Source organism: Triticum aestivum, chromosome 5D (assembly GCF_018294505.1).
Source record: "Triticum aestivum cultivar Chinese Spring chromosome 5D, IWGSC CS RefSeq v2.1, whole genome shotgun sequence".
Taxonomy (NCBI): Eukaryota; Viridiplantae; Streptophyta; class Magnoliopsida; order Poales; family Poaceae; genus Triticum; species Triticum aestivum.
Window position 1 is genome coordinate 339,964,402 of NC_057808.1, and position 12,813 is coordinate 339,977,214.

Here is a 12,813-nt window from a genome sequence, read left to right on the forward strand (position 1 = left end):
GGGGAAACTTCCCCCCCAAGTCAGGTGGGGCGCCCTCACCCCCAGGGTTTCCAACCCTAGGCGCAGGGGGAGGCCCATGGGGGGTGCACCAGCCTACCAGGGGCTGGTTCCCCTCCCACTTCAGCCCATGGGGCCCTCCGAGATAGGTGGCCCCACCCGGTGGACCCCCGGGACCCTTCCGGTGGTCCCGGTACAATACCGATAACCCCCGAAACTTTCCCGGTGGCCGAAACTGGACTTCCTATATATAATTCTTCACCTCCGGACCATTCCGGAACTCCTCGTGACGTCCGGGATCTCATCCGGGACTCCGAACAACTTTCGGGTTTCCGGATACTAATATCTCTACAACCCTAGCGTCACCGAACCTTAAGTGTGTAGACCCTACGGGTTCGGGAGACATGCAGACATGACCGAGACACCTCTCCGGTCAATAACCAACAGCGGACTCTATATACCCATGTTGGCTCCCACATGTTCCACGATGATCTCATCGGATGAACCACGATGTCGAGGATTCAATCAATCCCGTATACAATTCCCTTTGTCAATCGGTACGTTACTTGCCCGAGATTCTATCGTCGGTATCCCAATACCTTGTTCAATCCCGTTACCGGCAAGTCACTTTACTCGTACCGTAATGCATGATCCCGTGACTAACTCCTTAGTCACATTGAGCTCATTATGATGATGCATTACCGAGTGGGCCCAGAGATACCTCTCCGTCATACGGAGTGACAAATCCCAGTCTCGATCCGTGCCAACCCAACAGACACTTTCGGAGATACCCGTAGTGCACCTTTATAGTCACCCAGTTACGTTGTGACGTTTGGCACACCCAAAGCACTCCTACGGCATCCGGGAGTTGCACGATCTCATGGTCTAAGGAAATGATACTTGACATTGAAAAAGCTCTAGCAAACGAACTACACGATCTTTGTGTTATGCTTAGGATTGGGTCTTGTCCATCACATCATTCTCCTAATGATGTGATCCCATTATCAATGACATCCAATGTCCATACTCAGGAAACCATGACTATCCGTTGATCAACGAGCTAGTCAACTAGAGGCTCACTAGGGACATGTTGTGGTCTATGTATTCACACATGTATTACGATTTCCTGATAACACAATTATAGCATGAATAATAGACAGTTATCATGAACAAGGAAATATAATAATAACCATTTTATTATTGCCTCTAGGGCATATTTCCAACAGCGTTCTCCTCGTAGCGGGGAGCCGACGCGTCCTCCGACGCGCGTGCTGGCGAGATTGGGAACGCCGACGCGTCCACCTCGACGCGTCGCGGCGAGGAGCGGAACACCAACGCGTCCTCCTCGACTAGTGGCGGCAAGGAACAGAATAGCGATGCGTGACCGTCCGCGTAGTGCAGCGAGGGGCGCCTATGGCTTGGGAGGGGCGATGCCATGGTAGTCGACGTGAGAGGGAGGGGGAGGAGATAGCGATGAAGGTGAGCGTTCTTCCGAATGCCGTGGGAGGCACAGTATTTATAGCGAGCAATGGCACACCTATGTAAGATATGGACTGAGCTACACTGACTTAACTGCAGGTCCAGTTGCATCACTGACATGTGGGCCAGACACCTCTTGGGCCCATATGTCAGTGACCCAATGCACCTGTAGTTAAGTAACTGAAGCAGCGTCCCGTAAGATATGTTGCGTGATTAACGTAACAGCTACGTGGGCATATTGTTGGAGTAAATTACGGGGGGGAGGGCAAGCGCGGGGGGAGGAGAGTCATGCATGCAGATTTTTTCCACACAGAGTGGAGTGGCGGGACCGCCGGAGGGAGAAGGAGAGTCAAGCAGGCATATTGTTTTCACACATGGAGAGGAAAAGATTTGGAGACGAACGGGCTTCCTGCAGGTATGGGGAACGGTGCATAATAAGTCATCTTGCATGTCGGGCTAGGTATAGTCTCAAGTCATTAAAAACATACACGCCCCACACATGTTCATATTTCAAGGTGCACTAAATTATTGCATGCGATGATTAAGGCTGGCCATAATGGTGGTATCTTAACTGGTATCATGCACACGGGAATAGCAAACATGTTGATGTGGTAAAGAATTAAAGAAGAGAGGGGGGTTAGAGTAAAACTAGTGTTCATGCATGCATGCAATGCGATAATGCATTAGTAAACACATATTTTTTGTGAAGAACGACAACATTAGTTGAGTACTTTTGCATACTACAAAAACTATTCCACCGCCTCTATCTTGGTAAGAGTAGGTGAAAATTTTGAATCGAGCCCTTTAAAGTAGAAGGGAGGTAGTAGTACTCTAATAGCTAACCTTGTTGTGATGACTAGATAGGACATGCCATGCACCTAGACAGAGGAACTACTCCCTCCTTTCTGGTTTATAGGGCTCAATTCAAAAATCTCACCAACCAAGGTAGATGGTAAGTGGTGGAATACTTTTCGTAATTTGCAAAAGCACCCAATTAATGCTCTTGTTTTCCTCAAAAATTTATGTTTACCAATGTATTAATTGCAATGCATGCATGCATAAAGTACATGCATTGGTCAATTTTCTCTTAATACTTGCATGCAATTATTTAATACACCTTGGAATCGGAAATTGTGATGGGGAACAACCAAATTGAGCCTTATAAAATGGAAAAACTAAGATTTTTAGATAAGCCCTATAAACCGAAAAGGAGGGAGTAGTCTGCATTGTGCATTTAAGTTTTGTCTCAAGTCAATGTACCTCTACTTTGACCAAACTTATAGAAAAATGTATCAACATTCACAATGTCCAATCAATATTTTTATACTCATTATAATCAGTATTGTAGATATTGATATTTTTAGTATAAATTTGGTCAAACACTTCGCAAACGGTTGAAGAAAGTAAAAAGGACCAGAGGGAGTATGATGCATACGGACTAGGCAAAAAAATTGCTCATTTATAGCCGGTCGAAGTCTCAAAGGGCACGACCGAGCAAGGGAGGCGAAGGTCATGGGAGGCATGACGGTTAACAAAATTAATTGAAGTTACATCCATGCGCCGGCATGGCGTGCGAACAGGCAGAAGCTATACCGTCAGGCCTACGATATGGGTCTAGTAGACATGACATCTAGTGGGTCCCTCATAGTACTAGAGAACTCTTTGGGGGCTTGCAGCCGTTTATCCACCGGGCAAGCCAACAACCCCAAGCCGTTCACACGCCCTACTCATCCTCGTCTTCTACTACTACCTTACAACAGTTCGCTCCCAGTCGTCCCGTCCTTTCACATTACACCGGTTCAACTTCTCCTAACCCTCCTCCAAAATCCATGGCCTCCCAAATCTCCATGGTCGTCGCTGAGTACCAGGTTAGAGTCATCACCGGCGATGAGTTCATCGTCATCTACACATGTGGATCCGCGACGGTGAAAGCATGCCTTGCTCGCTTCCTAAGCATGTTCAACAGTTCAAAGGATGAGTGGGTCGTTGGGCTAGATGTTGAGTACACCACAGTCCTGGAAAGAGAGAAGATTCTAAAGGAGACAGAGAAGAAGAAGCCCGATGTGATCCAGGTTTGCGTACATACGTGTGCTTGGTCTACCACATATGCCATGCCGACGTTGAGTGCCAGGATTTTAAGAACTTCCTCAAGGACGAAAGAGTGAAATTCGTTACTGTAGACTTTAGGAACGACAGGGATGTCCTGGGTCGGATAGGCCTCATTGTAGGCCAGCCCTTTGATCCCCAGAAGGCAAGCCTGGTGTCGTCCTCTCAGCCTTCAATGCTGACCCTGGCAGCAGCAATGATTGATCCCTCGTACGCTAAACAGAAGAAACCTCACCACGAGTTTCATCATGCATGGGAGTCGAAGACATTAGATGAAGATCACATCCTGTACGCAGCAATGGATGCCTACCTTTGTTTAAATATCTACAAGGGTTGGATGAAGAAGCAGAGCCCAGTGTCTGGTTCAAGCAAAGAAGCGTCAGCGAAGAGGAAGACGAAGAGGGACGAGGACGAAGTCGAGGATGTGGACTCGGACTTGGACTCAGAGTAAGGTGGCAGTGTCGTCGCTCATGTTGGTTCTACTGCAGTGTCAAGCGGACTTGTTGCTTAGTTTTATTTCAGGGGTGTGTTGTGCTGAGCCCCCAACAGAACTATGTTTATGTTCTTTCTCGTTATTTGAACTCTTTAGTACGTATAGTAGTACCAGTACTATCTCTTACTATTGTTCTTCTTGCAGTTGGTACTACTGCTCGTATCTTCGTGTTCCTACTATACTTAATACGTTCGTACTAGTAGTATAATTTGGGTCAGTCGATTTGTGAAAGAAGTTCGATGGAGCGAAGGAAGAAGATGACAGAGAAGCTACCCCAGTATCTATATTAGGGTGGTAGGGTACCCATGGTCTATCTTATGAGTGTTGGGTGTGGAATGCAGTTCGCCGGAAAAATGGATCGTGCCCAGGGTTAAACGGATGGCAGGGGTGGGGGGAGCATGGCGGTGGCAGGCGGTTCAGGGGAGGGCGGGGCGGCGGCGGCAGGCGGTTTGGCATGTGGCGGGCTAAGAAGATGAACAGTGCATCAGTTTCGGAGGTTCAAGAAGCTCTTCTAGCTATCCATGTTGCATCCAACGGCTCACAAGAGTCGACTGACCCAAATTGCTCCTTCAGATTGTAGGATCCACGTGGCATTCAAGGTCTCGAAGGTAGATTCCGCGTCCGCACCCGGTTTGCGGGCTCGGCGCAGGCGCGGCTGGCTTCCGCCGCGACAGCCACAATGCGCGCCTCCTCCGCGCGGGCGGAGACAACAATGACACGCTAGTTCCTCCTCGCCGGCGTGCTGGAGCACGCACTCATCCTCCTCCTCGTATGTTGCGTGCATAGACGTGGCTCCACCAGCTGCTCGCGTGCTTGGCAGTGCGGCGGCATCGCGAGGAGGGACTGCAGACAACATGAGCAGGCGAGCCTTCGGCTTCATGGCATAGGGATGGCGGCGACACGGCAGTGATGGGCGAGAAATTGTTGGCCGGAGCAGGCGGGCGCCGACATGCGCAACGGCGGCGGCGGCATATTGATGAGTGCACGTATTGGAGCTTACTTTAGTTTTATATAGGGTTGGTCAAACTTAAAAGAAAACCGTACTAGTACACATATACATTAGACTGAGGCACCGCTTATATTAGTTACCAGAGCCACGATACGGAATCCTGTGCAAGCGCGTGAACCGCGGCCGCGCGGTCGATCGAACGGTGTGTCACCGTGTCGCGCTCGAAGGACATCCACCGAACCTTTTTGTGTGTGTGAAAACAATCCCCGAATATTACTCAACTTTTTTTCCTGGAAAAGTTCTTGACGCTACAATATTTCCATATATTTGAATTTAGCTCCAGTTCGTGTTTATTTGGATTGGGACATTTTAGGTGCGCCCTAGTTATTTTTTAATACTGATTTTGTGTGTGTGACTGAGAGAGAACGTGTGTATGTGTCCATATGTGTGTTGTGGCGGAAGGGCAATGTGGAGACGGTGTGCGTGTGATAGAGACATAGAGAGGTGTGAATGTGCAAATGATCATGCATGAGTGAGACATAGACAAATACCGATACGTTGTGTATACATGAGAGAACGGTCTTCTATTTTACTTGTGTGTGAGAGAGAGAGAGAGAGGGAGAGGGGGAGCATCCGTCACACAACAACCATCTCTCTCGATTCGTCCGTCTCTCGCATGATCCCATGTACCACATGCATCAACGCACACATTTTGACACCCTCACCCGGCCCCTACCCACCTCAAGGCCCGCACATCGCTCTCTATCTCGCACGCACAATCTCTTCGTGAAAACCCTATTTAGCATGTAGCTTTCCGTCACATACACACACATTTCTCTCCATAGGTTTCATTTCTCTCAATATCTGACACACACACACACACACACACACCCTCCCCCGAGCACACAATTCATCCCCATCCAAGGTTATATGGCGACCACTCTCGCTTGTGCTTCTCTGCATCCCAGCATGCACAACACCTCAATCTTCAAAGAGGGCATCGAGGAGATCGAAGACGGCGACCATACTGCACTAGAGAAATGCGGGGCCATTTGGAAGCAGAATGATGTGACAACGACTGACTAACTCCTCCCCCCTCTCTCCTGCCTAAAATTACCAATCCCTCTCTCCCTCCGCACAAAATGATCAATCCCTCAACCCACGAGATCCTTCCCCTCTTGTCCATGTTTTTCTAGCTCTCTCATCAAACATGTTGTCTCTTCTCCTTCCACGTGTACAGAATCCCGATGCACACGCATCTCACGTATATTACATGTCTCCATCTTTCTCACAGACCTAACTTCTTCCTCTCTCTTTCTCTCTCTGTCTCGTTAGGTTTGTCTCCTACTCTCTTTTCCACATACATACAATCTTTCCCGCCCTATCTGCTACATCTCCGCAAGCTCTCTCTACACGTTTCATTCCCACATTGGGATGTGTTCAAAATGTTGCTTTTATAATGGATGATGTAGAGTTATGGTTGGTTTTGTTGCATCCTAGAAAGTAATAACTATGAAATGCATTTAGATTCTCATTTGACTGGGATTATGTGAGTTTGAGCATATTGTGAAGTACTATAGACCCCGTATACATCTTGGAATTCAACAATGATTGCAACTATTGAATTGTATAGTCCATTACATTCGAAGTCAGTAGACTATATATTTATTTCACAATTACAACAAATGATTAATGCAGTACCCCCTCCGTTTTTATTTAAGTCCGCGTATTAGCATTGGTCAAAGTCAAGTTTTGTAAACTCTTAGAAAGTTTATAACAAAAAATATTAACATATACAATACAGTAACAAATAAATACCATTACATTCATTATTGAATGTACTTTCACATCATACATATTTGTTATGGTAAATGTTTATGTTTTTCTATAAACTTGGTCAAACTTTAGGAAGTTTGACTTCGGTCAAATCTAATATGCAAAGTTAATAAAAACGGAGGGAGTACTAGTAGTTACTAGTACTACTCGCTAGTTGCTTAGCCCAATCACCCAGCACGCCACACGGGGAGTTCAGTGTCACAAAATTTTGAGGTCGGCAGGAAAATCTCCCGTGACCCTGATTCGAGCAATGCGAAGTTACCATCATAGCCTTCGGAACAGGCCTACGGATGACGTTTGCTCGGGGGTTGTTTTCGTAACTTCAGGTTCACCCTACCCAGCCAACCCCACTCCGGCACCCAGAGTAGTACACCTGAATACTCCCCATTTTCTGTACCCACCGCAAAATAGACTTCTCCACGGCACCACAGCGTTCGTGCTCCTCCCCTTCTACATTGGCGCACTCGTCCCGGCAACATCTTCCACGGTCTCGGATCTGCTTCCCGGAAGCCGACGCCAAGCGCAGAAGCACCACCGTCATGGACAATGAACTAACTCCTGTTGCCGAGCATGATGCACAGAGGCCGCCGCGACCATCGTTCTCCTCCTCGATTGCTAATGTGTGTACTGAATCACTTAGCAGTACATGTGCAGTTCCAATTTTGTTCAACCTACCCTTCAAATTTCCTGGTTGCTATTGTTCCCGTAAAAGTAATTGGTTATAGCCTCCACTGTCCAACAGAATATCAGCTTGTAATTGTGCGTCGCTCGTGTATCGCGCTGTGCTTGGGTAGGCTCTTCATCTGCAACCAGTAGTGTGGCAAATGATGAAAAGTTTTTTAGAACTAGCAAGATGCCCATGCGTTGCACGCATCAAGATGCATTTATATGAGTAGTTTATCTCGTGGGAGAAATGGATGAACGAGGGAAGGCCTTATTTGCAAATCTGGAGAGGGGTGTGGGTATCTTTCTGCAAAATTTCCATAGTTTCCTTCCTATCCGTCGGATATAAATCGGACGACCTATATTGCAGGATGGCAGGCACACCATCATCACCAACTCTGTTTTTTAAAGAAAAAAAAGAGTAGAGAGTAGAGAAGTAGAGATAAATATTAAATATAAAATAAATATAACAGTAGAGAAGAGAGTAGAGATAGCAGGGACGTCGGGAAAGGATCGCGCGCGCGTGGGAAAAATCGGCCGGGCGTGCGCTAGTTTTGGCGCTCGGCGTCCGGCGCGCTTTATAAAATCCAACGCCCTCCCACCGCTCTGTGCCTTGCCACCGCTCTCTCCCCACACTGTGCCTTGCCACCGCTCTCTCCCAGCTCTGTGCCTTGCCACCGCTCTCTCCCCGCTCTTTCTCGCCTCGCCGCCACCGCGCCACCATGCCACCGTGTCGTCGGGAAACTTGGGGATACCGCGACGTCCGCGCGCGCCCCTCCGGCGGCTTCTCCGCCGAGATCCGGTTCCGCGGGATGCGCCTTGGCCTTGGCAATTTCGACACCGCCAATGAGGCCGCCCGCGCGTACGACGCGGTTGCGTGGCGCCTCCGTTGGCCTCATAGAACATTGAACTTCCCCAACGTGCCGACGCGGGAGCGGGCGCAGGAGATCGCGCCTCTGCCACGACTTATCACCGACGAGATCGTCGTGACAACCGGAGGCGGTAGCACCGTCTCGGCATCGCCAAGCTAGACGACGAAGCCATCGCGTTGTGGCGCCAATGCTTCCCACAGGACATCATCAACGAGCGCGAGTTCTACGCGCAAAGGAGGGCGGAGAGGGAGAAGAGGAGGGCGGGGCGAGCCGCCTATCACGAGGACAAGCGTACGTGAAAAGCGGACGCTCAATTCAACATGAGGCTAGGAGCAGCGTCGCCCTGGGAATCCAACGACGATTGGTATCTTCACGCCTACATTGAGACGTCGGAGGAGGACATCACCGAGGAGGAGTCGGACGACGAGGAGCAGTTGAACTATCTATTTTTTATCTATCTATGCTATATCTATGTTGAGAACTATCCTCTACTCTCTAGTCTCTACTCTCTATCTCTACTTCTCGATCTCAGCACTGTAAACGCTTTTTTAAAGCGCCGTGCATTGCGCTTCTGTTGGAGATGCTCTAACATTCCAGACGAGTGCTTTAATGTTGCCTACAAGATGCGTGAGTATTACTAGTAGTATATTTTTCTTGCCATGTTGAGATTTTAAAACCACGAGTGCGAACATGCAGAGGAGCGATGAAGACCAAACACAGGATATTGGGGACATCTTCAAGGAATGTGGCAAGTTAAAGAGGAGCTGCACCGAACCTGTAAAACGAGCTTTGGTAAGTAACACCCTTTCAATTACTTTCGTTTAGCCTCGTGTTCTTCGATGTGTATATGTTGTAGTTTCTGTTTCTCTTAGCCTTGTGTTCTTTGATGTGTAAAGAGTCTTAATCGTCCTAATGCTTTCATTTTTAGCTTGATGTAGGAAGTGGGTGTTCTCACCTTGTAGTCTATTTTTATATTTTTCCTTTCGAATTCACTTCTGCAAGTCCTGTTTATCTGGCTTCTACTAAATCGATCTGGGTTGCTCTGAGTATTGATCTAAAAAAGAAGTAACTTCATGTCAGGATGTAGTTCCTGCGAGGAGGGAAGTATGGTCAACCTCGAGATCATGTTTCCAAAATGAGGCTGGATTACACACAAGGTGCTAGTTCCCTAATGATGCTGGATTAGACACAAGGTGCAAATTCCGAGATGATGCTGGATTACACGCAAGCCAGGTGGAGTCGTCAGCTGTTCGTGTCCTCGTGGCTCTAGTAAAGGCTGAAAGAAAGCGTGCAACAGCCCTTGAGAACGTAGCTGAGTTCCTGAAGAAGCGAAAAGAGCAATCAGATGCTCTCTTCACCCAAGCCAAAGAAGAGATGGAAGAAGCCAGAAATAAGCTAGCAGAGGCAGAGCAGGCTAGGCATCTCCTGCTATCTAAAACTGTTGTCAATACAAAATTTCCTTCTAATAACTAGGTTCAAATGTTTATCCAGTCAGCATGCCTGTTGTGATGTCCGTGCATCTACTGATGTGGCACAAAATAATTTTTTTGGGTCATGTAATAACAGCAATTACTTTCCAAACAATAATAGACGAAGCATTGGACATGGTATAGTTCACGCGCAAGCCTGACATTCCAAGTTCAACTTCCACATCAAACTCATGTTCACAGATATCTGCACATTCATAGATAATGTCCACAACCATGATTCACTTCAAAGCCAAAAAAATGTGAGGAGAGTTATAAATAAAGAAAAACCTCTAGTTCCTGCTACCACTGCGAGCACAACAAGTCAAGACCATGCGTGATTAATTATATTTTGGTCATTTTTTTGTTCTAAAATGCCGGCCGGCTCGCGGAAGGACGTGTTGCCGGCACATGCGCGGATTCAATGGAGGCAGGTGGGGCAGTCTGAAGTCGGTTGCATGCGGCGAGGAGGCATTATCAGCCGGGCCTGCAGCGAGTGGGGCCCTCTTGGCCGGCGGGCCGGTTCAATGCCTGCGCTATGAGAGGTCGCGTCCGTGTCAGAGCAATCACTCCCTCCAGTCCTTTTTTGTTTGGGTATAACAAAATTTAGTTTTCCATTCACATTTTACAAGTAAAATTCGTGGACAAACTTTGACCCAAACTACGATGGGGACTAGTATACTGGAACGGAGGTAGTAGTTTTTTTATCAAAGAAGGGTTTCCCCCTTCTGATTTTCATTACTGAAAACCAACATCTAAATCATAGTATTTGCCCTAGAACTACCAGGTTCAACATCTCACAACATAAACCCATACAACCATACGCCAAGGAGGTAGTAGTTATGAATTCCATTTTCGCTCCATACCAATCGTTCTAAAAACTACTTAGTACTTATAACGCACCATTGCAAATCTGAACTCTTACCCCGCTAAAAAATGATATTTTAAACGTGGCTACTTGATCTGTGGCAACTGGCGAGCCACCGCCTCCAGGTCGTTCACCTGTGGCCCCGAGCATCAACTCCTACGGATCAAATTATCATGTGAGCTGACTATTCCTACAAAGGTGCGCTCCACCACGTAGCCGGTACCCGCGCATGCAGCAAGCGTGCACCTAGGGTTTTAGGGTTTATTTATTAATGGTGCGTTTACGTAACTCTCATGTGTGCGAGACAGGGAGAGACCGACTACGTGCCTGCGCCTCTTCTATTCGTACATGTACTCCACCGTTTGTCTAGTGTCCAAAAAATTATAGAGTGGTAATAACTACTCCCTCCGTTCCATAATGTAGTGCCTATAGATTTTTTGAAAAGTCAAACCTCACAAACTTTGACCAAGTTTGTGGAGAAAAATATTTACATCTAGAGTGCGAAACATATATCACTAGATTAATCATATGATGTAGTTTCTGTCGGATGTGGGGTTCCGGAAAACCCTTAAGGTTCGAACACTGGGGTGCGCGCGAAGTCTTTCCCTCCTACCGATCTACGCCCTAGCTCGCTAAGATCTCGCGGACGAACTCGACGAACTCGCAACACAAGAAGACACAAGGTTTATACTGGTTCGGGCCACCGTTGTGGTGTAATACCCTACTCCAGTGTGGTGGTGGTGGATTGCCTCTTGGGCTGATGATGAACAGTACAAGGGGAGAACAACCTCCTGAGGTTGAGGTGTTCTTGTGGGTAGGCTCTCGATCGGGTTGGATCAAGCTAAGATGAGATGCCTCTACTATGGTGGCTAGCTCTACTTATATAGGCCCTGGTCCTCTTCCCAAATATCGAGCGGGAAGGGAGCCAATGACGGCGGGCAAATTTGAAGGGGACAGCTAGTACAAGCTATCCTGACAAAAGTGGTCTTCGCCTGCAAAAAGCTCTGGTGGTGACGCCGTCTTGTGCTCCACGATGACCTTCGTCTTGCCGTCCTCCTGGTCTTTGTCTCGTTGCACCAATATAGCAACGTTTGCCTAATGCCTCGGTACTCTTCGCCTGCACTGGCCTCCTTAGCACCAAAGAGGAAACAAGGACGTTGCGCGCGCTGGCGCCCGCCTGGCGCCGTTCGTCATGGCTCACGTCACGAGAGCCTCGTGAGGTTTGCCCCGCCGTGATATCTCCGCTCCTCGTGAGCCTGCCTGGCTAGGCCACTCCAGAGGAGGTCTTGTGTCGTCCGCCTCGCTAGGCTTGGACCCTCGCGAGGGCCTTGGATGCCTTGTTGATGAAGATGGGTCGTACGGCCTGCTGGCTTAGCCATGCTGTGGGCCGCAGGCAGCCAATTCTAGGGACCCCCATTCCTAGAACGCTGACAGTAGCCCCCGGGCCCAAGGTGCGCTCGGGCTTGGCTTCGCGGTGAAGCCAAGGGTCAAGTTCGGAGCACCGCGGGCCCCAAAAGCCTGCGGCCTCGGTTGACACGTGGCGGTTGATTGGACGTGGGCGTCTCTGCTTCCCCACGCTGCCCTTGAATCCGCCTGGCTATGCGGCCCCCGCACCTCACACGGTTATTCTTCCTCCGCCCACGCCTGGCTCTTCCAATCTCCCTGCTCCCTCGAGGCCCTGCTTTGCGCTTCCAATCTGACTTGCGCTCTGCCTGCCCCATCGCCATGGCGCCGAAACAAGCTGAAAAGGGGAAGAAACCTCTGTCTCGGCCGATCTCGGGTGCTCAACGACGAGGCCATGGACAAGGTGCGTCCGATGCTTGCTTCCCGTTTCAACGAGTGGGGGGAGACGGTGGCTTGGCCTGCGTCTTGCACTCGCACGGCTCTGGAGGCCACAGAAGTCCCAATCTTCATAGATGCCCTCTGGGCTGGCCTGATTCCTCCCTTCTCTGCCTTCTTCAATGCGGTGCTTGAGCATTATCAGATCCACATGCAGCATCTTGACCCCCAATCGGTGACTCTTCTTGCTGTCTTCGCCTTCGTGTGTGAAGCCATGGTGGGCATCGCTCCTTCGGGCCCTCCTC